At 39.5% G+C, this 23,053-nt stretch overlaps 1 protein-coding gene across 4 annotated transcripts in view; it reads right to left on the minus strand.

Moving 5' to 3' along the window:
• Window positions 1-23,053, minus strand: part of FHIT (fragile histidine triad diadenosine triphosphatase) — a 1,766,300-nt gene that overhangs the window by 1,266,697 nt on the left and 476,550 nt on the right. For all 4 annotated transcript variants that reach the window (XM_049863424.1, XM_049863427.1, XM_049863426.1 and 1 more), the window contains one exon: window positions 18,082-18,175. The gene's annotated coding sequence lies outside the window, so the exon portion shown is untranslated. The remainder of the gene's footprint in view (window positions 1-18,081; window positions 18,176-23,053) is intronic.

Consider the following 23,053-nt stretch of genomic DNA (forward strand, 5'->3'; position numbering starts at 1 on the left):
ATATGATCAGGAACCTGTAGTACTGAAGGAAGAAGTCCAAGCTGCACCGAAGGAATCGGCGAAAAACAAGGCTCCAGGAATTGATGGAATACCAAGTGAGATGTTTCAACAAACAGATGCAGCACTGGAGGTACTCACTCGTTTATGCCAAGAAATTTGGAAGATTGCTACCTGGCCAACCAACTAAAAGAGATCCATATTTATGCCTATTCCCAAGAAAGGTGATGCAACTGAATGTGGAAGTTATTGAACAATATTATTAATATCACATGCAAGCAAAATTTTGCTGAAGATCATTCAAAACCGGCTGCAGCAGTATGTTGACAAGGAACTGCCAGAAATTCAAGTCAGATTTAGCAGAGGATGTGGAACCAGGGATATAATTGTTGATGTTAGATGGATCCTGGCTGAAAACAGAGAATACCAGAAAGAGGTTTACATGTGTTTTATTGACTGTGCAAAGGCATTAGACTGTGTGGATCATAACAAATTATGGATAACATTGCTGAGAATGGGAATTCCAGAACACTTAATCATGCTAATGTAGAAAGTGTACATGGATCAAGAGGCAGTTGTTTGAACAGAACAAGCAGATGCTACGTGGTTTAAAGTCAGAAAAGGTATGCATCAGGGTTGTATCCTTTCACCATACCTATTCAGTCTGTACGCTGAGCAAATAATCCAAGAAGCTAGAGTATATGTGGAAGAACAGGGCATCAGTATTGGAGGAAGGCTCATTAACAACCTGCGTTATGCAGATGGCACAACCTTGCTTGCTGAAACTGAAGAGGACTTGAAGCACTTACTAATGAAGATCAAAGACCACAGCCTTCAGTATGGATTACACCTCAACATAAAGAAAACAAAAATACAACTGGACCAATAAACAACATCATGATAAACGGAAAAGATTGAAGTTGTCAAGGATTTCATTTTACTTGGATCCACAATCAACACCCATGGAAGCAGCAGTCAAGAAATCAAAAGACACATTGTGTTGGGAAAATCTGCTGCAAAAGTCCTCTTTAAAGTGTTGAAAAGCAAAGATATCTCCTTGAGGACTAAGGTGTGTCTGACCCAAGCCATGGTGTTTTCAATCGCATCATATACATGCAAAAGCTGGACAATGAACAAGGAACACAGAAGAGTTGATGCCTTTGAATTGTGGTGTTGGCGAAGAATACTGAGTATATCATGGACTGCCAAAAGAACAAACAAATCTGTCTTGGAAGAAGTACAACCAGAATGCCCCTTAGAAGCAAGGATGGCGAGACTATGTCTCACATACTTTGGACATGTGATCAGGAGAAATCAGTCCCTGACGAAGGACATCATGCTTGGTAAAGTAGAGGGTCAGTGAAGAAGAGGAAGACGGTCAGCGAGATGGATTGGCACAGTGGCTGCAACAATGGGCTCTAGCACAGCAATGACTGTGAGGATGGCGCAGGACCAGGCAGGGTTTCTTTTGTTGTGCATAGGGTCACTACAAGTCAGAACCGACTCAGTGGCACCTGACAACTCTGTTAGCAATAATGGTTAACAAACTTGTTTCCTGATTTTCAGCAAGTCCCAACTGCTAGTTGCAGCAGACAAGAAGTGCCCTGGCACCCACATCTGCTGACCAGAGGGGTACATTCCCTGTCCTCCCAACCTCCTGATCAGAATTGTAGAGGGTCCCATAACCTGGATACCCCACCTGACTAGAGACCATATCACAACCCAATCTCTACCCCTGCCCCCAGCCTCATCTACAACCCCCTCCTACCCAACCAACAAGCTGTAGTAGACGAGATCACACACGCATGTCCACTCACCACTTACACCCCTCCTGGGTCTGGCAGTGACCATGCACATGTGTACATTACCACCCACCCTCCATGCCCCGTCCAGCCCACCAAGAGGTGGCAGCAGTGCAACCATGCAGCCACCTGCCACTGCTCCCTCCCACTTACTCCCACCTGGTGAGAGGTGGTGGGATGACTGCACGCCTATCCGCCCCCCCGCACGCTCCCTTTCTTCCCACCCAGCAGGGGCAGTGAATGTGCGCAAGTGCGCCCACCTGCTGCCCATGTCACACCCGGTCTGTCAAGAGGTGACAGCAGTGTGACACTGCAAGCACCTGCCTACTGCTCCTTCCCCCTGCTCCCATCTGGCAAGAGGTGGTGGCAGTGCAACCCATCTGCACCCACACACCACTCCCTCCCCCCATCCCGGTAGGGCGAGAGCAGCAATGGCACAACCATACACATGCCCGCCTACTGCCCACCCCCCACACTCAGCCAGGGATGGTGACTGCACATGCCCGCCCACTGCCTCAGCCCTACTCAGTCTGGCGAGAGGCAGCAACAGTGTGGCCACTCACATGCCTATCTGCCTCTCACCCCCTGGACCTGGTGAGAGGTGATGGCAGTGTAACCATGGGTGGAACTGCCCATCACTCACACCCGCATCTGGCTGGAGGTGGCAACTGCACCCCCACTAGTCAGCCACATGGCCCACACCTGCCACTCCATCCACTTGGCAAATGCCGCTGCCCACTCCTGCACCACTGGACTGATGACAAATGGTGGCCAATGTCTGCCCAACCCACCCTCAGCCGCCCTGCAAGACCAACAACCAGAGACCCACACTCACACCCCCACCACTACCCCACCCACCTGGAGACAAGGGCCAAGCACTCCAGTACAGCCAGACTAGCAACCAGAGTATCATGCCTGTTCCGCCTGCCTGGACACATCAAAACAAAGCAAAAAATCAGGATGCAGCAAACAAACATACAATAAATAAATAAATATAATAACACCTTAATGTCTCTGAGACAACAGATAATATCAAATCACCTAAAGAAGCTGGACAAGATGGCCCCAGCAAGTGACCAAAATAAAGAACCAGAAAACCTCCCTAAGGAAAAAAGGGTAATGGAACTACCAGATGTGTAAGTCTGAAGACTTATATATAGGGTCCTCCAAGAGATCAAGAAAGCTACCAAGGAAAACACAGGCAAAACTAAGGAAAACACAGATAAAATGCTAGAAGTCAGGAAAAAAATATAAAAACAAAACAATGAAAAAATAGACACTTATGAACCATATGAAAACAACAACTAGAAATCCAGAAGATTAACAATAAAATCTCAGAAATAGACAAATTAATGGAGGGACACAGGACAAGAATCTAGTCAATGGAAGACAGAATCGGTGGCATAGAGGACAAATCCCTTAACGCTGATTTGTTTGAAGAACAATCAGAAAAAGGAATGATGAAAAATGAAGAAACCATAAGAGTTATGTGGAGCCCTATCAAGAGGAAAAATTTACACATGATCAGAATTCCAGAGAAGGAAGAGGTAATAAAAAGCACAGAGAGAATTTTTGAACATTTTCTGGAAGAAAACTTCCCTAATATCATGAAAGACAGGAAGATATCCATCCAGGAAGTACAACAAACCCCATACAGGATAGATTGCAAAAGAAAATTACTAAGACATATCATAATCAAACTTTCCAAAACCAAAGACAAAGAATCCTGAGAGCAGCTCAGAAAAAATGAAAAGATCATTTACAATGGGGAGCCAATAAGATTAAGCTCTGATTTTTCAGCAGAAATCATGCAGGCAAGAAGGCAATGGGATGACATATATAAAACCCTAAAACAAAAAAATTGCCAACCAAGAATTGTATATTGAGCAAAACTGTCTCTCAAATATAATGGAGAAATAAGGACATTTCCAGATAAACATAAATTAAGGGAATTTATAAAAACCAGACCAACTTTACAAGAAATATTAAAGGGAGTCCTTCAGACAGAGAACCAACAACGTAAGACAACCACCTGAGAGTAAGACATATGACCGCATCAGCCAGATACCAACCCACATAAGGAAGCCTCAGAAATAAAGCTAACTCAAAACAGGGAACCAGAGACATCAATCTATACAAATGATGACAACTTCAAAACAAAAAGGGGGAATAAATGGTGTAATTATAGAACTTCCATATGGAGATGAAGTCAAGGTGGTATCAAGACTGCTTTTAACTTAGAAAGCCAAAGGTAAACTTCAGGGTAACCCCCCAAAAATTAACAAACCTGCTCATCAAAATAAATAAGAAGAAATCATAAAGACTCAATAAACACAGGGTAACAAAGGAACAATAACAAAGGAAATGAAAAGAAAATCCATACACAAAAAGAACTAGGCAAAGAAAATTACACAGAACAAAGAAACCATGAGCACCACACACAAAAAAAAAGTGTAACAGAATGACAGCAGTGAATTCTTACCTACCGATAATCACATTGAATGTAAATACACCAGTAAAGAGACAGAGAGTGCCAGAATGGATAAAAAAAAATTTTTAAAGACCCATCAATATGCTGTCTACAAGAGACACACCTTAGATACAAAGATATAAATAAATTAAAAAGGATTGAAAAAATATATCAAGCAAACGGTAACCAAAAAAAAAAAAAAAAAAAACAGGAGTGGCAATATTAATTTCATATATAATAGACTTTAAGGCAAAATTCACAATAAAAGACAAGGAAGGGAATTATAGGGTCAATCCACCAAGAGGACATAACCATAATAAATACATACACACACAATGACAGAGCTCCAAAATAAATAAAACCAACTCTAACAGCATTGAAAAGAGAAATAGACAACTTCTCAACAATAGCAGGAGGCTTTAAAACACCGCTTTTGCCGAAGGACAGACAAACTAGAAAGAAACTCAGCAAAGTTACAGAAGATGTAAATAGCACAATTAGGTCTTGACTTCTTAGACATATACAGAACACTTCACCCAACAACAATCAAGTATACATTCTTTTCCAAAACACACTTATCATTCTGTAGAATAAACCACATCTTAGGCCACAAAGCAAGCAAAAATAAATACTAAAACACTGAAATAATACAAAGCATTTTCTCTGATCCAAACACTATGAAATTGGACATCAATAGCAGGAATAACAAGAAAAAAAAATTTTCACAGAACTGAATAACACCTTGTTTAAAAACTTCTGGGTAATAAAATAAATCAAAGATGAAATTGAAAAAAAAAATTCCTAGAATCAAACGAGAACAAAAACACAACACACAAAAACCTTTGGAACACAGCAAAAGCTATGCTCAGAGGTCAATTTATAGTAATAAACTCACACATCCAAAAAGAAGAATGGGGCAAAATTAATACCTTAAACCTACAACTGGAACAAATAGAAATAGAACAGTAAAAGAAGCCCACAGCCACCAAAAGAAAGGAAATAATAAAATGAAATAAACAGAAAAAAAAAAATCAAAAGAATCAACAGGACTAGAAGCTGGTTCTTTGAAAGGATCAATAAAATCAACAAACCGTTGGAAAAATTGACAAAAGACAAGAAGGAGAAGATGCAAATAACCAAAATAAGAAATGAGATGGGTGACGTTACAACAGAACAAACTGAAATAAAAAGGATCATAGCAAAATACTATGAAAAGCTGTACTCTGGCAAATTTGAAAACCTAGACAAATGGACAAATTTCTAGAAACACACGACCTGCCTAAACCTAACACAGATCAAAGTAGACTATCTGAACAGACACGTCATGAAAGAAGAAATTGAAGAGGTCATAAAAATCTCCCAAAAACAAGGACAAAAAAGACCTGGTCTAGGTGGCTTCAGTGGAAAATTCTACCAAACATTCAGAGAAGAGCTGACACCAACAGTGCTCAAACTATTACAGAACATAGAATAGGAAGGAATACTCTGGAATTCATTCTATGAAGCCAGCATAAGCCTGATACCAAAGCCAGGCAAAGATACCACTACACAAGAAAGATTCAGACCAACATCCCTTATGAATACAGGTGTGAACATTCTCAACAAAATTCTAGTCAATAGAATTCAGCAATAACAACAAAAAAAATAATAATGATAATAATACATCATACCAAGTGGGATTCATACCAAGCATGCAAGAATGGTTCAATAGTAGAAAATTAATCAATGTAATCCACCACACAAATAAAACAAAGGAAAAGAATCACATGATCATCTCAATCAATGTAGAAAAGGCATTTAATAAAGTTCAACAAGGATTCCTGATAAAAACTTTCACCAAAACAGGAATAGGAGAGAAATCCCTCCACACAATTAAGGGCATATATACAAAACCAACAGCCAACATTATTCTCAATGGCAAGAGACTGACAGCATTCCCCTTGAGAACGGGAACCAGACAATGATCTCTTTATCACCACTCTTTTTCAATATGGTACTGGAAATCCTAGTTAGAGCAATAAGACAAGAAAGCGAAATAAACAGCATCCAAATGGGTATGGAAGAAATAAAACTACCCCTATTCACAGACACTATAATCCCATACCTAGAAAATCCCAGAGATTCCACAAGAAAGCTACTGGAACTAATGGAAAGATTCAGCAAGGTGGCAGGGTACAAGCTCAACATACAAAAATCAGATTCCTCTATGGTAACAAAGAGAACTATGAAATGGAAACCCGGAAAACAATGCTATTTACCAAACCCCCCCACCCCCCGCCCCCCGAAAGATGAAATATTTAGGAGTAAATCTAACTAGGGACATAAAAGACTTATACAAAGAAATCCACAAAACACTACCGTAAGAAACCAAAAAGACCTTCACTGATGGAAAAACATACATGCTCATGGATAGGAAGACTCAGCATTGTGAAAACGTCAATACTACCCAAAGTGATCTATAGACAGAACGCAATTCCAATCCAAATTCCAACAACATTCTTTAACAAGATAGAAAAACTAATCACCAACTTTATACAGAAAGGAAAGAACCTCTGGATAAATAAAGAATTATTGAAAAAGAAGAAAGTAGGAGGCCTCACAGTTTTCAACTTCAAAAATAAATCCATCCACCTCTGGACAGCTTATCTTTGACAAAAGGTTGAAATCCATTAAATGAGGAAGAGATAGTCTCTTCAACAAATGGTGCTGGTAGAACTGGATGTTAATTTGCAGACAAATGAAACAGGATTCATACCTCATACCAACACAAAAACCAACTCAAAATGGATCAAAGACATAAGTGTAAAACTTAAAAGTATAAAGATCATGAAACAAGACATAAGGACAATGCTAGGGGCCCTAATTTATGGCATAAACAGAATATCAAGCATAACTAAAAATGCACAAACTCTAGAAGATAAACTAGATAACTGGGACCTCCTAAAAATTAAATACTTATGCTCATTAAAAAACTTTCCCAAAGAAGTAAAAAGAGAACCTACGGACTGGGAAAAAATCTTTGGCAATAACACATCTGATAAAGGTTTAATTTCTAAAATACACAGAAAACTTCAACAACTCAACAACAAAAAGACAAACAACCCAATCACAAAATAAGCAAAGGACATGAACACACACTTCACCAAAGAGGACACTCAGGCATCCAACAAATACATGAAGAGATGCCCATGCAAATCAAAACAACAATGAGATACCCCATAAGAATGGCATTGATTAAAAAAAAAAAAAAAACAATAAATGCTGTCAAGGTTGTGGACAGATTAGAACTTTCACACACTGGCATTGCTGGTGAGGATATAAAATGGTACAACCAGTATGGAAAACGATACAGTGTTTCCTTAAAAAGCTAGAAATGGAAATACCATACAATGCAGCAATCCCACTCCTAGGTATGTATGCTAGAGAAACAAGGACCATCACATGAATAGACATATGCACACCCATCTTCACTGCAGCATGATTCGCAATAGCAAAAAGATGGACACAACTCAAGTGCCCATCTACAGGTGAACGGATAAACAAAACTGTAGTATCTACACACAATGGAATACTATGCAATGATAAAGAACAATGATGAACCCTTGGAACATCTCAAAAAATGCATGAATCCAGAGAGCATTATGCTAAGTGAAATAAGTCAGTCACAAAAGGAAAAATATTGTACCAGATCACTATTATAAAAACTCAAGAAAAGCTTTACACACAGAAGAAACAATCACTGATGGTTACCAGGCAGGGGAGATGGGTGGAGGGAAAATCACTAACTAGACAGTAGACGTGTTAACTTTGGTGAAAGGAAAGGCAATACACAATATAGGAGAAGACAGCACAACTTGACCAAGGCAAAGGAAGACACTGAGAGGAATGCAAAAAAAAAAAAAGGTATAACATGTATAACCCCACAACAACAGCAAAAACAAACAATAATTTACAAGGAGATACACAGGCAGATCTGTATGCTGATGCTGGCTGGGGGTAGGAGGGAGTAGAAGAGTACCCCCACATACATATATAGGTCTGGCTATGGATATTTTTACATACATATTTGTATGTGAAGCATGTATATTCATATATATAATAGAAGACACAGGGGTCGTAGTCACAGAAGCCTTCTGGATACAACCAAACACCTCGCAGGGCCAAGTAGCTGGGGCTGAGGCCTAGGGACCATGGTCTTGGGGGACATCTAGGTCAATTGGCATAACATAGTTCATAAAGGAGAAACCCTGGTGGCGTAGCCGTTAAGAGCTACGGCTGCTAACCAAAAGGGTGGCATTTCAAATCCACCAGGCACCCCTTGGAAATCGTAGGGGCAGTTCTACTCTGTTCTAGAGTATCAATATGAGTCAGAATCGACTCAACAGCAACAGGTTTAGTTCATAAAGAAAATGTTTTACATCCTACTCTGGTGAGTGGCATCTGGGGTCTTAAAAGCTTGTGAGCAGCCATCTAAGTTAAAACTATTTGTCTCATCCCGTCTGGAGCAAAGGAGAATGAAGAAAATCAAAGACACAAGGAGGCAATTAGTCCAAAGGACTAATGGACCACTAACCTGAGACCAGAAGAACTAGATGGTGCCTGGCTACCCACCGACCACTCTGACTGGGGTCACAATAAGGGGCCTGGACAGAGGGGAAGAAAAATGTAGAACAAAATTCAAATTCACAAAAAAGACCAGAATTACTGGTCTGACAGAGACTGGAGGAGCCCCCGAGACTAGCGCCCCTAGACATCCTTCTAACTCAGAACTGAAGCCACTTCTGAAGTTTACCTTTCTGCCAAATATTAGATAGGTCTCTAAAACAAACAGTAATGCCCATGATGAACGTGCTCCTTAGTACAATCAAGTGTGCGAGACCAGACGGGCAACTGCTGCACAAAAGTAAAGATGAGAAGGCAGGAAGGAGCAGGAAAATCGGACATGGGGAACCCAGGGTGAAAGGGAGGAGTGCTGACACATTACAGAGATTGCAATTAGTGTCAAGAAATCATTTGTGTATAAATTATTGAATGAGAAACTAATTTGCTCTATAAACTTTCACCTAAAGCACAATAAAATCTTTAAAAAAACTTAAAACCAAGAAAACCCTATGGAGCACAGTTGTACCCTGTTACACATGGGGTCACCATGAGTCAGAATTGACTTGATGGCAATGAGTTTACTTGGTTTCTTATGTTGCTTTTGTTGTCGACAGGTGCCGTTGAGTCAATTTCAACTCATAGTAACCCCATGTGGTTTTTTATACGCTACCTCAAATGAGGTAGAGATTTCTTAGCTAGCTAGTAAGGGAGCCATAATAGGCTATGAACCCTCACATGTATCGTGGAAATTCACAGAAAATCCCACAAGCAAGTACACTGAAGCCATAACTTACTGCTGGGGTCCTATGTCATGGAGAGGAGCAAACACAGCCTTCTATTTAAGAGAAGAAAATACAGAAGATCGGTACCTTTATTTCTAAAATGGAATAATATCTATTTCTTAAGATTGCTATGAAGATTCAGGGAAAATATCTGCAAAAGCATCAAGTACAGTATTTAATACACAGTGACATTTGAAAAGTCTGAAATATTGACCTTTTAAGAAATAAATGCAGTTCTATTAATTGGAAGTAGTAAAACTCAAATGTACAGACTCCTAAACATAATTCAGAAATCATTTATCCCTCTGAATTCCATGCGCTGTTATAAAATGCTGCCCCAGACTGGGCCCGGATCCAGACTCTCTACCCTTCTCTCCTGTCTCAGGGTACATGGAAGTCTGGGAAACTTGTCCACATCTCTAAATTCTTGCTATAAACATGTCTATTGGCAATACAGAATCCCATCAAAAATGCACACGTGAAAATCTTTAGGTTTAATTGTACCCAGCCAACTGGGCTAAAATAAGGGGTCCTGTGTCCCTGTTAAATAGTGAGCTTCCCCATGTTTCACAGCCATTGACTGTACCCATAATATAGCCGGACATGTCATTAAAATGTTCATTTGTCCTCAGGGGAGTCCAGGAAGGGGTGCTGTAGGTCTCAGATGCATAACTAATAACAATGCAAACAGAAAGACTTGGATTTGAAACCCGGCTCTGCCATCCACCAGTTATATGACCTGGGGCAACACACTGAACCTCCCTCAGGTTCTTTCCTGACAAATAGGGGAAATTCTCCTAAGTTATATTAACTATTTTATAATATTCAAAATATTTATCCACCAGTATGCTGAGGGCACCAATCACAATAGATTCAATAGCTAACCTGGTAAAAAAAAAAAAAAAAAAAACCTGGTACATACTGGTTAAACATAAACTCTTTTTGAAGGATAAAATTACGAAGGAGTCTAGCTTGAGTATTGGATCACGGAAGGTACTCAAACATATAAAATGCATTAAATGAAGGAAACACAAAATGTAAAACACTGTAGTGAGGAATTTATAAGCAGCTAGGGGCATAGACCTCTGTATTCTGTAACTATATTTGTTCCATTTGCATTGTGCTTTCACTTCAAGATATTATTATTAAAAAATGCCTGTAATTCATTGTTAGCATAAAATAATGAGCTGCTGTGTCTCTTGATTCAATATCGAGATAGTCCTCAAAATATTCTAGACTCAATTTAATGTAATGACCCATTTATTATTATGAAGTTCTTTACCCTTGCTAATCCTCTTGTCTTAAAGTTCAATTTGTTTGCCATTTATATTAGTAAATACTTCTTATGCTAACTGTTCGTATGATATATCTTTTTCTGCCAACTTATTTTAAATCTGTCTTTATACTTAAAGGATATCTCTTAATATAGCTGTTTTTTTCTTTTTTAACCCATTCTGATAATCTCTGTCTTTTCATTAGAGTGCTTAGTTCAGTAACATTTAATGTAATGATTTATATGAATGCATTTAGAGCTACAATTTTATTTTTGTTTTCTGTTTGCACCTTCTGTTTCTTGTTCCTCTGTTGTTTCTTTCCTGCCTTCTTTTTGAATCACTTGAAAAAGTGATTTTATTTACCTATTGGATATTTAGTGGTTGTTCTAGGAATTCATATACATTATTGACTTTTCACAGTCTGTTATTCTTAGCTGCCATTGAGTCAGCTCCACTCACGGCAACCTTGTGTGTAACAAAATGAAATGCTCCATGGTCCTGCACCATCTTCATAATCTTTGGTATCTTTGAGCCCATTGCTGTGACTATTGTGTCAATCCATCTCATTAAGGGTTTCCTTCATTTCTGCTGACACTCTATTTTACCAAACACGATGTTCTTTTCTAAGGATTGTTCTTTTTCTGACTATGTGTCCAAAATAAGTAAGACAAGCTTTTTCTGTCCTCACTTCTAAAGAGCATTCCAGTTTTATTTCTTCTCAGGCTGATTTGTTCGTTCTTCTGGCAGTCCATGTTACAGTCAATATTCTCCATTAATACTACGATTCAAATGCATCAGTTCTTCTTCTATCTTCTTCTTTCATTGTCCAGCTTTTGCATGCATATGAGACAAGTAAAAAGACTATTGCTTGGGTCAGGCTCACCTTAGTCATCAAAGTGACATCTTTGCTTCCTAGAACGTTAAAGAGGTTTTTGAGCAGATTTTCTCAACGCAGTATGTCATTTGATTCTTGACCACTGCTTCCATAGGCACTGATTGTTGATCCAAGTAGAATGAAATTACTGACAACTTCAATATTTTCTCCATTTATCACGATGTTGCCTATAGTCCAGTTGTGAGGATTTTCATTTTGTTTACATTCAGATATAATTCATCCTGAAGGCTGTAGTCTTTTATCTTCATTAGTCATCTTTATTTTCAGCAAGCAAGGTTGCGTCATCTGCATATTACAGGTTGTTAACGAATATTCCTCAGATTTTGACACCATGCTCTTCTTCATGTGGAAACTCTGGTGGTGTAGTCGTTACGAGCTACAGCTGCTAACCAAAAGGTTGGCAGTTTGAATTCACCAGGTGCTCCTCGGAAACCCTGTGGGGCAGTTCTACTCTGTCCCATACAGTCGCTATGCATTGGAATCAACTCGATGGCAGATTTTTTTTTTTTTTTAATACAGATTGAATAACTGTGATTAAAGGATACAACCCTACTACACACCTTTCCAATTTTGAATCAGGGAGTATCCTCTTGCTCTGTTGAAATGACTGCCTCTTGATCCACGTACAGGTTACACATGAGCACAAGTGTTCTGGAATTCCCATTTTTCATAATTGTCAGGCTGGGTTCTCTAGAGAAGCAAAACCAGTAAAGCATACAAATATATAGAGAGAGATTTATATCAAGAAAATGGATCACACAGTTGTAGAGGCTAGAACATCCCAAGTTCATGGGTCAGGCTGGAGGCTTCTCCTAGATTCATGTAGCCACAGGGACTGGTGAACTCGAGATCAGCAGGTCAGATACGATGAATCGCAAGATTGGCAGGCAAGACAGCAGGTAAACTGCTAGCTCAAATTCTAAGACCTGAAGGTCAGACGAACAGGAGCTAGCTTCAGGATCTAGTGTGAGCAAAACCCACAGGCCTTGCCAGAAGGCCCACCTATTTTGGATGCAGCTCACACTCCCAAGGAAATTCCCTTTCAACTGATTGGTTACTCACAGCAGATTTCCATCATGGAGATGATCACATTATATCAAATCTCATCATGGAAGTGATCACATCATCATATGATCGTCAAACTACATCATAACTGCCAAATCACTGAAAATCATGGCCCAGCCAAATTGACACACAACCTTAATGATAACATTAATGCTATTTAATAATTCGTTGTTATCCACACAGTTGAATGCCATTGCATAGTTGATAAAACATAGGTAAACATCTTTCTGGTATTCTTGGCTTCAGCCAAGATCCATCTGACATCAGCAATGATGTCTCTTATTCCGTGTTATCTCTTGAATATGGCTTAAATTTCTGGCAGTTCCCTGTCACATATGGATGCAGTTGTTTTTGGATAATCTTCAGCAAAATTTTGTGATATTGATGATATTGTTCTGTAATTCCCACATTCTATTTGATCACCTTTATTTGGAGTATGGACCTCTTCCAGCTGGTAGGCCAGGTAGCTGTCTTCCAAATTGCCTGACACAGACAAATGAGCACTTCCAGTATTGCATTTGTTTGTTGAAGCATCCCAGTTGGTATTTTGTCAATTCCTGAAGCTTTGTTGTTTGCCAGTGCCTTCAGTGCAGCTTGGACTTCTTCCTTCAGTACCAGCAGTTCTTGATAATATACTGCCTCCTGAAATGATTGAACATCAACCAATCTTTTTTGGTACAGTGACTCTATATATTTCTTCCATCTTCTTTTGTTGCTTTCTACATCATTCAACTTTTGCCCATAGAATCCTTCAGCATTCTAACTTCAGGCTTGAATTTTCTCTTCAGTTCTTTCAGTTTGAGAAATGTCAATCACGTTCTTCCTTTTGGTTTTCTAACTCCAAGTCTTTGCACATTTTATTATACATAAGCCTTCACCCTGTCATCTTGAGCCACCCTTTGAAATCTTCAGTTATTTAGAGTTCATTTCATATCCAACTTGGAAACCTTGCAACTGTATAAATTCACTAACCACTTACTATTCATTATACTATGGTTGTCATATGTACCACATCCACACATTATAAAAAGCATAAAACAATGTTACCGTTTTTTCTATAAATGGTCCTATGTATTTTTTAAACATTAAAATGAAAACAGTCTTTTATACTTACCCTCCCAATGTTCTTTACTCCCTCCTGAAGATCTGAGATTCTACCTGGTGTGATCTTACTTCAGCCAGACCAACTTCCATTAGCATTTCTTTTCTTAGTTCTCTTTCATCTGAATATGTCTTTAATTTGTCTTCATTCTTATAGGATAATTTCATTATAAATTCTGGGCTAACAGCCCTAGTGATGCAGTGGTTAAGAGTTACAGTGTGCTACAGCTTCTAACCAAATGTCAGCAGTTCAAATCCACCAGCTATTCCTTGCAAACTCTATGGAGCAGTTCTACTCTGTTCTATAGGGTTGCTATGAGTTAGAATTGACTCAACGGCAATGGGTTTGGTTTTGTACTTTAAAAATAGCGTTTCACTGTTTCTGGCCTCTATTTTCTGATGAGAAGTCAGTGTGAATTTAAAGCATTATTCCCCTGGCAGTAATGTGCCATTTTTCTCTAGCTACTATCAAAACGTTCTCTCTTATTGTTGGTATTCAGCATTTTGAATATGATGTACCTAGGCATGGTTTCCTTCAGATTTATCCTACTTTGGGGTCACTGAGTTTCTCTACCTGTAAAATTATATATTTCATCAAATTTGAAAAAAAAGTTGCCATTATTTCATCAACTATTTTTTCTGCCCTGTTCTCTTTCTCCTTTCCTTCTGGGACTCTTAATCACATGGATATTAGTTTTTTTTTTTTTTTTTCACTTTAAATCATTCTTCTTTCTGGTCTTCAGAAGGGAATTTTTTATTGATCTATCTGCAAGTTCGCTGATATTCTGTTACGTCCATTCTGCTTTAAGCCTATTCAAGTGAATTTTTATTTCAAATACTGTATTTTGCAGTTCTACAATTTCCCTTTGTTTCTTTTTTTTTACAGTTTCCATTTACACCTTTTTATTCATTGAGACTGGCTATAGTATCTGTTTTAAAATCCTTATCTACTAATTCCAACATCTGGGCCATCTTGGAATTGGTCTTGGATGATTGCATTTTCTCTTCAGAATGGGTCACATTTTCTTGATTCTTGGTATGTCAAATAATGTGGGGTTATATCTTGGGAATATACGAACGTGAATGTTCTGGTGTGAAGATTCCAAATTCTGTTATATTTCCCTGAAGAGTATTGACACATTTGTTTTAGTGGACAATTAACTTGGTTACCCTCAAATTGAAAACTCTCTTGTGTGGCACCTCAAATCTCAGTTCAGTTCTTTCATCTCTAGCTGCGCTGCTTTGAGTATGTTCCATGTATGCATGGTTCAGGGGTCAGCCAGAAATTTGGGCAGTGTTTATGCACAGAATTAGGAGCTTCCCCTCTTTGCTTCTCTTTTTTCCAGAATTCTAGCCTCATTTTCCAGTGGCTATGTTTACACTGAACTCTGTCCTTTGGTTATTTAAATCAAAAAGATTGACAGTTTTCTATAGGAGGTCAGCTACCCCAAATTACATTAAATTCAGCCTACCCTTAGTCCAAAAGCTTCTAATACGGTGAACTCACTCTGTACTGGTCCCTTATTCCAACTTTTGAATTCCAACTTCTCTCCAGAATCTGCCTGCTATTTTCACTCTCCAGTGCCTTCAGGTAATTGTGTATGTGTGTGCATCCATATTTTATAGTCGTCTGTGAGAATGGCAGGTCCAGTAGCACTTACTTAGCCATACTAGAAGTGGAAGCAAGTAGAACCATTTAGAAAACACTCCTTTGTATTTTCTAGCTCCTCTCCTAAAAATACTTCACCTTCATTTATCACCCCATCTAGTAATATGTGGGTTTGGTTTTTAAGTAGAAGCTGAAGTCAGACTCAGAGCTTCCTTGATCATCTTGCCAAGTACATGAGAATATTTGGAATGAAAGCATAGCATAAAGTTAAATGATAAAAGCATCATCAGATCCGGCTCTCAGACTGGCAGCATTTAATCTCAAAGCAATGAGGCTTGTACAGGATCATGACTACCAAAGATTATCTCCATGGTACTTTGCCAGAGTATTTACTTACTTTTTTTTTTTTTTTTAACTTTTTGAATTCAGGTACCTCTATAACCTGCCTCACTGAAAATTGCAGTAAGTGATATGTTAAGAGAAACAAAATAATGAAAATGCTGTCTTTCAATCCTAACACAGAATTGGTAAATGCACGTTTCTTTCTAATAATCATTGCGGCGATCATTTCTTGAGCGCTTCTGTATGCCAGCCACCTTGATAAACACTTTACAGCAATTGTCATTTACCCCTTCATACCCACTTTATGAGGTTGTTCCTATAATTAGCCTCATTTTACAGATGAAGAAACCAGAGTTCAAAGAGGTTCAGAGAGTTGACTGAGATCACACAACAAATAGCAGAGATCTGCATCAGTCCTCTCAAAGAGAAGAAACAGTGAAGGGCGGGTGTATCGGATGTCATTAGGCACATCCTCCTTATTACGAGGAGAGAAAAGAGAAGTCTTTCTAAGCGAGAAGTAGCAAGTGGGGATTCTAAAACTTGAAGCTAGAGCCTATGATCCTACATCCCATTAATTACTGATATTAAAAATGCCCCCATTTCAGATAGGTCTTTTATATTTGACAGCTCTCATGTTTAGAAAAAGCCTTGCTTCAAGGCCTAAAAACACTAATCAACACAACAATATATGGATCAAATAATTACAGTCAAGACTCATAGTAAGGAGCCACATGGTGCCTGTGCTCCAGGTTACCTCATTTCACGCACTGCTCTTAGGCCTCCCCTGTCTTCTGGGTGGACTCTTCAGACAGGCAGGTGGCCCACGAGAGAGCAATCAGGTACACTAGGAAGTGATGATGTCTGCCTTGTCCCACCACAGTCTGTACTCCACTGGGGGGCACATCTAGAAGGCGCCACACTGTCTTACAGTGCGAGAGACTCCGCAGGCACTCCTGCCTGGCTCTGTACACTCTGCATAAGCCCATGGCTTTCAAGAGACCTTGGGAGGAGGGAGAAAGGAAGGCAGGATGGAAGGTAAATAGGAAGATGATACATAGTAGATATGGGTATGCTACAGAGACTGGGTCTTGAAAGGAAGTGAGAAAAAGAATGTAATATTATATACGCTAAAATGTTTGCTAAGACCTAGGAATGGGAGATGTTGTTAAGGGAATAAACAAGAGATGGAATGCTAGCTAGAAAAAAGGGAGGCATACATATGTGAGGCCTAAAAAAAAAACCAACCCCCTTGCCATAGAGTTGATTCTGACTCATAGCAGCCCTATAGGACAGAGTAGACCTGCCCCATAGGGCTTCCAATGAGTGCCTGGTAGATTCGAACTGCTGACCTTTTGGTTAGCAGCCATAGCACTTAACCACTACGCCACCAGGGCTTCCACGTGAGGCCTAGGGAGAGGTTAAAAGAACATAGTGCACTGACAAGCTGAGAAAAAATTTACCAGATTAGTCAATTATTACTGATAATTAGTATTATTTTTAAGAATGCATATTCAGCTTATCCAGTGAAACTGTTCAGAGACTTATAAAGACAAGTGGTTATTTTATCCTATCTTCAAGCCCTTCTGTAAGATTTATCCTTCTCTGTCCCAGTGTATGCCACTAGGAATTCCTCTGACCAAGAGCAAGCTCACGTCATTTCAGAGATGTTTCACATCAGTCAGGTCCCTGCTGCTACTCATTTCATTTTAATTCAATGACCATTTTCAAAGCCATGCAAAGCATAACCACTTGACTTTGTACGTGCTTCATCTTACTTTTACACATAAAAATTATTAAATATGTGTAACCGTCTGGTGGGGGCAGAATAATATAATAGCACGTCAATCAGGGAACAGTCTAGCTACATTTCATGGAAAAGAAAGGTAATGCTTTCTTCAGAAAGTGAAGTCATCACTCTTTTATTTAACTGACATAATATTTATACCCCGATTTTCAAATGGCAGCTCCAAACAGAAGTCAAGAGAGGGTAAATTCTCCAAGGGAATCTAGCCCTGAAATTTTACTATTTTAAAAGCTGTATTTTATATGTACATAGAAATGCTGCTACTATTATAAGAATGCCTGTCACAGGTCAATTACACTGAACTCTTTAAAACTCTTTTAGAATTAATTAAGTGCTACCTTTCAGATGACTGCTACCTCCTGGAAGTCCTCAGCGGTAGGATGCACGAAGCTTTTATCAAGGGTCTGGATGGGCGGGTGATCCCTGGGATACCTACATCGTGAACGAGAAATTCAGATTATCATTTGACAGGGACCCAGATGGTTTCAAAGTACAACCTCGTTAGGAACATTCATCACAAGTGCTGAGCGAGCACGACCGTGTTGATGTTTTTAAAAGTGTAGGGTAAAGGCACACATGTGATTCCTATGGTATTATTATCACTGTGCACAAGAGGGGCAGTGGCTCAGAGGGGCTTGTGGCTCATACAAGATCACACCAAGGCACGTGCTCAGGGCTGTTCTGGCTGATCCTCTCCGGGGGCGAGAAGGTCCTGTGCTGGAGCTTTCCACTTTGCAGAGAGGTGAGGCCTACCGCCGAGGGCGGGAGGAAGACTGTTTCTCTGGTTTTGTGAACTCTACATTGATAGTCTGAGCCCCTAGGTGGCACAAGCCCTTAAGCACTTGACTACTAACTGAAAGGCTGGTAGTTTGAATCCAAGCAGAGGTGCCTTGGAAGACTGGCCTGGTAACCTGCTTCTGAAAAGTCACAGCCTTGAAAACCCTACAGAGCACAGCTCTACTCTGTACACATGGCATCACCACAGTTGGAATTGACTCAAAGGATAGTCTGTCTAAATAGTCATTTGTAGGTCAGTTTACTTCCTTTCTTTTAAAAGCCTAGTGTCTGACAGTGTAAGAAATATGGGGTTTTGGTCTGACTGAGCTGGGTTTGAATCCTAGCAATGTTGTGTATTATCTCTGTGTTTATAAAGATACTCAATTTTTTTTTGAACCTCACTTTCCACTTCTGTAAAATGGGTATAATAAGAACCAAATGCCAAGCACAGTTCCTGGCACATGCCAGGTGCTCAAGCAAAGTGAAATCCCCATGCCCCACATCACTGGCAGGGATAACTCCAAAGTGGGGGCAAGACAAGGAGGCCAGAGGAGTTCATGAGGAGACATTAAAAAAAAAAAAAAAAAAACTACAGAAGTTTTTTTTTAGCATAGAAAAAGCTGGAAATGGCCTAAAAGTCTCCCTGAAAAGGGGATGAGTGAATAAAACGTGCTGTATTTATAGGACGAAATACTACACGGCTATTAAAAGGAATCCATTGGTTCTACAGGCATAAATACAAATAGGTTTCATAAATAATGTCAAGTGAAAAAAGCAACAAAATTTTTTTTAAATACACAAACACAATAGTCTGTATTGGCTGTTGATACAAATATATGTAAGAGAAAGTATAAACAATTGACTGGTTAAATACCTCCCAAATTTACAGAAGTGGGGCTGGGGCAGGAAGTGGTTGGAGGCAGCAGAGAGAGAAGGACAGGGTGAGAGAATTTACTTTCATCAATAATTTCTTAAAAAAAAAAAAAAAAAACCGGAAGCAAATCTGACCAAACATAGATACATCATGGATATATGTTCATTTGGGGATATTAGGAATTCAGATGTTTATTACACTACTTTTTTTTAATGCTTATCTGTCTTTTTAAACTTTTCTCAAAATAAAAAAAATAGAAAGGAAGGAAGGGAAAAAAGGGGACAAAGGGAAGGAAGGGAGGAAGGGGGAGAAGGGGAGGAAGGAAGGGAGGGAGGGAGGAAGGGAGGAAAGGAGGAACGAAGGGAAGGAAGGAAGGACGGAAGGAAAGGAAGGAAGAAAGGAATCTCCATTTCTGGAGTGCACTTAAGCTGGTCATACATGGTTAGTTTTTTAAGATGAAATTCACAACCATGTTTAATGATCAGTGAGACCAGTAGTGATTCCTCCAGGTTGGCTTAGCTTGGAGGGCTGAATTTAAGTTCAGCCAGCAGAGGGAACCATCTGTCATTAGGAATGACACAGAGCCCTAGGTCTGTCAGGGAAACATCTGAACACCCCCAGTAGCCATCGCCTTCAGCACATGCCCCACAATCCTGGAGCCATCCATACCACGGGGAAGCGAGAACACACATTTACAGACAAAGTAAGCCCAGAGCACGCCATGGGAATCTTTTCAACCTTCCTAAAAAGCTTGTTGCAATTTTCTAGAATCAAGGGAACAATATGCTTGATTAGTTCTTCAGCAGACTTAGCAATTTTACTTTTCATATTTCTGTCTTTGAAGCAAGTTTGTCATTAACCTTACATATTCTAAGGCTTGAGATTAGCTTTTTTTTCCCTTCCAAAATGGAATTTTTGCTTTAAAACAAAAGAGTTAGCTTTGGTACAGCTCAATTTCACCAATAACAACCAAAAGGTCCTCTTTGGTTCAAGGAGATCTTTTTTGAAAGGGGCAAGGACTGTGAGAAACACAGAAAAATGTGTCCTTTCTTCTTGGAGGGAGAGTCTATGAGGAAAAAGCCTTCAGGAAAGTTCAGTGATCATGAAGTGGAAGTCCAAAGTGATGCCATGATTCCTCCTGGGTCACTATTACATTTTCTTTTTTTAATGTCTTATATGTACACTTGCTTGAGAGATCCAAAGGCCTGGAAGAAGCAGTCAGCAAATCCCTTAAGGAAAAATGTAGCATTCCCCAAATCTTTACATACAGGAAACTGGGAGGCAGAGGCACAAATCAAATGCTGAATATGCCTCAACTGCTTTGCCCCTATCAGAGCTCTAATATTTAAATACCATCCTTTTGTGTATGAGATCCTACAGATGGGGTTTGGATTGGTTTCCAACAATAAAACAAACAAGGCAGAAAGGGAATGTTATGAATAAGTTATCAATGTAAATGTGCTATTTTGTGCCTTTGAATCTGGGTGATGATAAACATGACTCCACACATGGAAAGTAGACTTTTCAGAGCTACTATACTGAATCATTTAATTTATCTGAATAAGTACTTATAATAACATGGCTGCTTTGCACTGCAATAAACATTGGAGTTTGGAATGAAACAACCAAGCGTGCGATAACTCCTCCTTAAATGGAGCTACAGCAAAGGGTATTCTGCAAGAAGGCTGTGTACCATAAGAGGCTGGGTGAAAAGAACATCCCACTCCAACTCCCTGAGAATGAGAAGAGTCACAGGGCTTCTGGTTCTGCATTTTCTGCTCCTGGCTAGAAACACAGCCAAAACCATCGCCGACATGTCGATTCCGACTCATAGCAACCCAAGAGGGCAGAGCAGAACTGCCCCACAGAGTTTCCAAGGAGCGCCTGGTGGATTCAAACTGCCAACCTTTTGGTTAGCAGCTGTAACACTTAACCACTATACCACCAGCGTTTCTAGAAACATGGCAAAAAAAATAATGGCAGAAGCCTTGAAATGAGATGATGGGGACTGTTGCTATTTTGGGCTCTCACAGGGTAACTTTTCATACTATTCAGGACACAGGAGGGGACAGTCATTTTCTTCCTCCAGACCATAAGCTTTAGAAGATAGTATAGGGAGATATTTTGCACAGGGGTTAAGAATGTGTGTTTGGATCCTGGGATCTATGAGCCAAACAGGAGCATGACTGTCCAAGTTCTCAACCTTCTCCGTTGGTATACTAGGGATAATAGTGATGCTTCTTCATACAATTACTGGGGGGACTCACCGACATAATCTCTCTAAGAGGCATAGCACAAAGTGAGCATTCAACACTGTAGATATTATTACCTTTTTCATCAACATCATCATCGCTGTCATTATTTTATCACTATCCTCATTTTCACCCATTGCCTTCTATTTCATTCCAAGTTTATTAAAAACACAACTCACCACATTGTTTAGTAATTAATGGCTTTCGTTCATTTAATGAAGTATTTACTAAGTATCTAATAAGTGCCAGACAATATGCTAGGGGCTTGGGTACTAAGGTGATAAAAACCAAAGATGATTTATGCCTCCTGAAAGCTATTCGGGGAGAAAGACACCAGTCAAAAACCTCCACAGGGAGTATATCCTTTCAAGCTGAGGAAAGATCTCCAGAGGAAAGGAGCAGATCTTTCTAAGAGATACTAAAACAAAGGAACCTAAACTAAACCTGAGACCTGAAGGATGAGAAAGAGGTAAACAAAGGGTGGGAGGATGGCTTTCTAGGTAGAGAAAACTCAACATTCAAAGACACGGAAGATACAGTATGTCTTCATTGTTACTGAAGGTCAGGGCAAAACTGCTCACTGCATAGTTAAATGGACCCAAACAACTACATATCAAGAATCCACTCTGAGCCAGGCACTGTGCTGGACCCTGGAGACTCAACAGTGAGCAAGACAGACATGGTCTCTGACTTCATGGAGCTTACCTTCCCCAATAGCACTTCTTGTTTCAGAAACTCACTGAAGTCAACATTCAAAACGTAACCAAAAAAATCCATCTTGAGTTTTGATTCTGAAGACATTACAACTGCATAAAAAAATTAAACTGTTTTCTCTGCTCAGACAGAAATGCTACATAGCTCAAATAATTCCCTTTCTACCTTAGGGACTAGGAAACCTACAACCAAATTTAGTTTATTCCATTGGCCTACAAACTTCTACTGCCCATTTTATGGTTAATTACCCTATTACTAGCACGCTACCTTTAACTTAGTGAGAGCCTCAAATCCTTTGGGAAGTTCGGAGAAGAGGGGAAGGAAGGGAAAGGAAAAGGGAAAACATAAGGGCAAGTTTCCTGAAGTCTGGGAATTGTCTATGTGTTCTTTGCAGTTTGCATGATACCTAGAATGGTGGTGATTGGTAAGCATTGAATAACTTCTGATTGCTGTATGGATGGATGAAGAATACAAAGCTTTCCTCACTAAACTTGGGTTCAGCTGAGGGAAAAACAGTGAAACTTGTTCACTTTTCTCCAATCTCCAGGTTGAGCGAGAAAACTCAAAAAAAGTAGCTGAAAAGTTTAGCGTGATTGTCACTGGGAAGTGGCTCAGTAATCAATGGAAGATTCATGAATACCAAGAGAGCTACCATTAGAGATTTATTTCAGGGAATGAGGTCCTTATAACAGA

This window comes from Elephas maximus, chromosome 20 (assembly GCF_024166365.1).
Source record: "Elephas maximus indicus isolate mEleMax1 chromosome 20, mEleMax1 primary haplotype, whole genome shotgun sequence".
Taxonomy (NCBI): Eukaryota; Metazoa; Chordata; class Mammalia; order Proboscidea; family Elephantidae; genus Elephas; species Elephas maximus.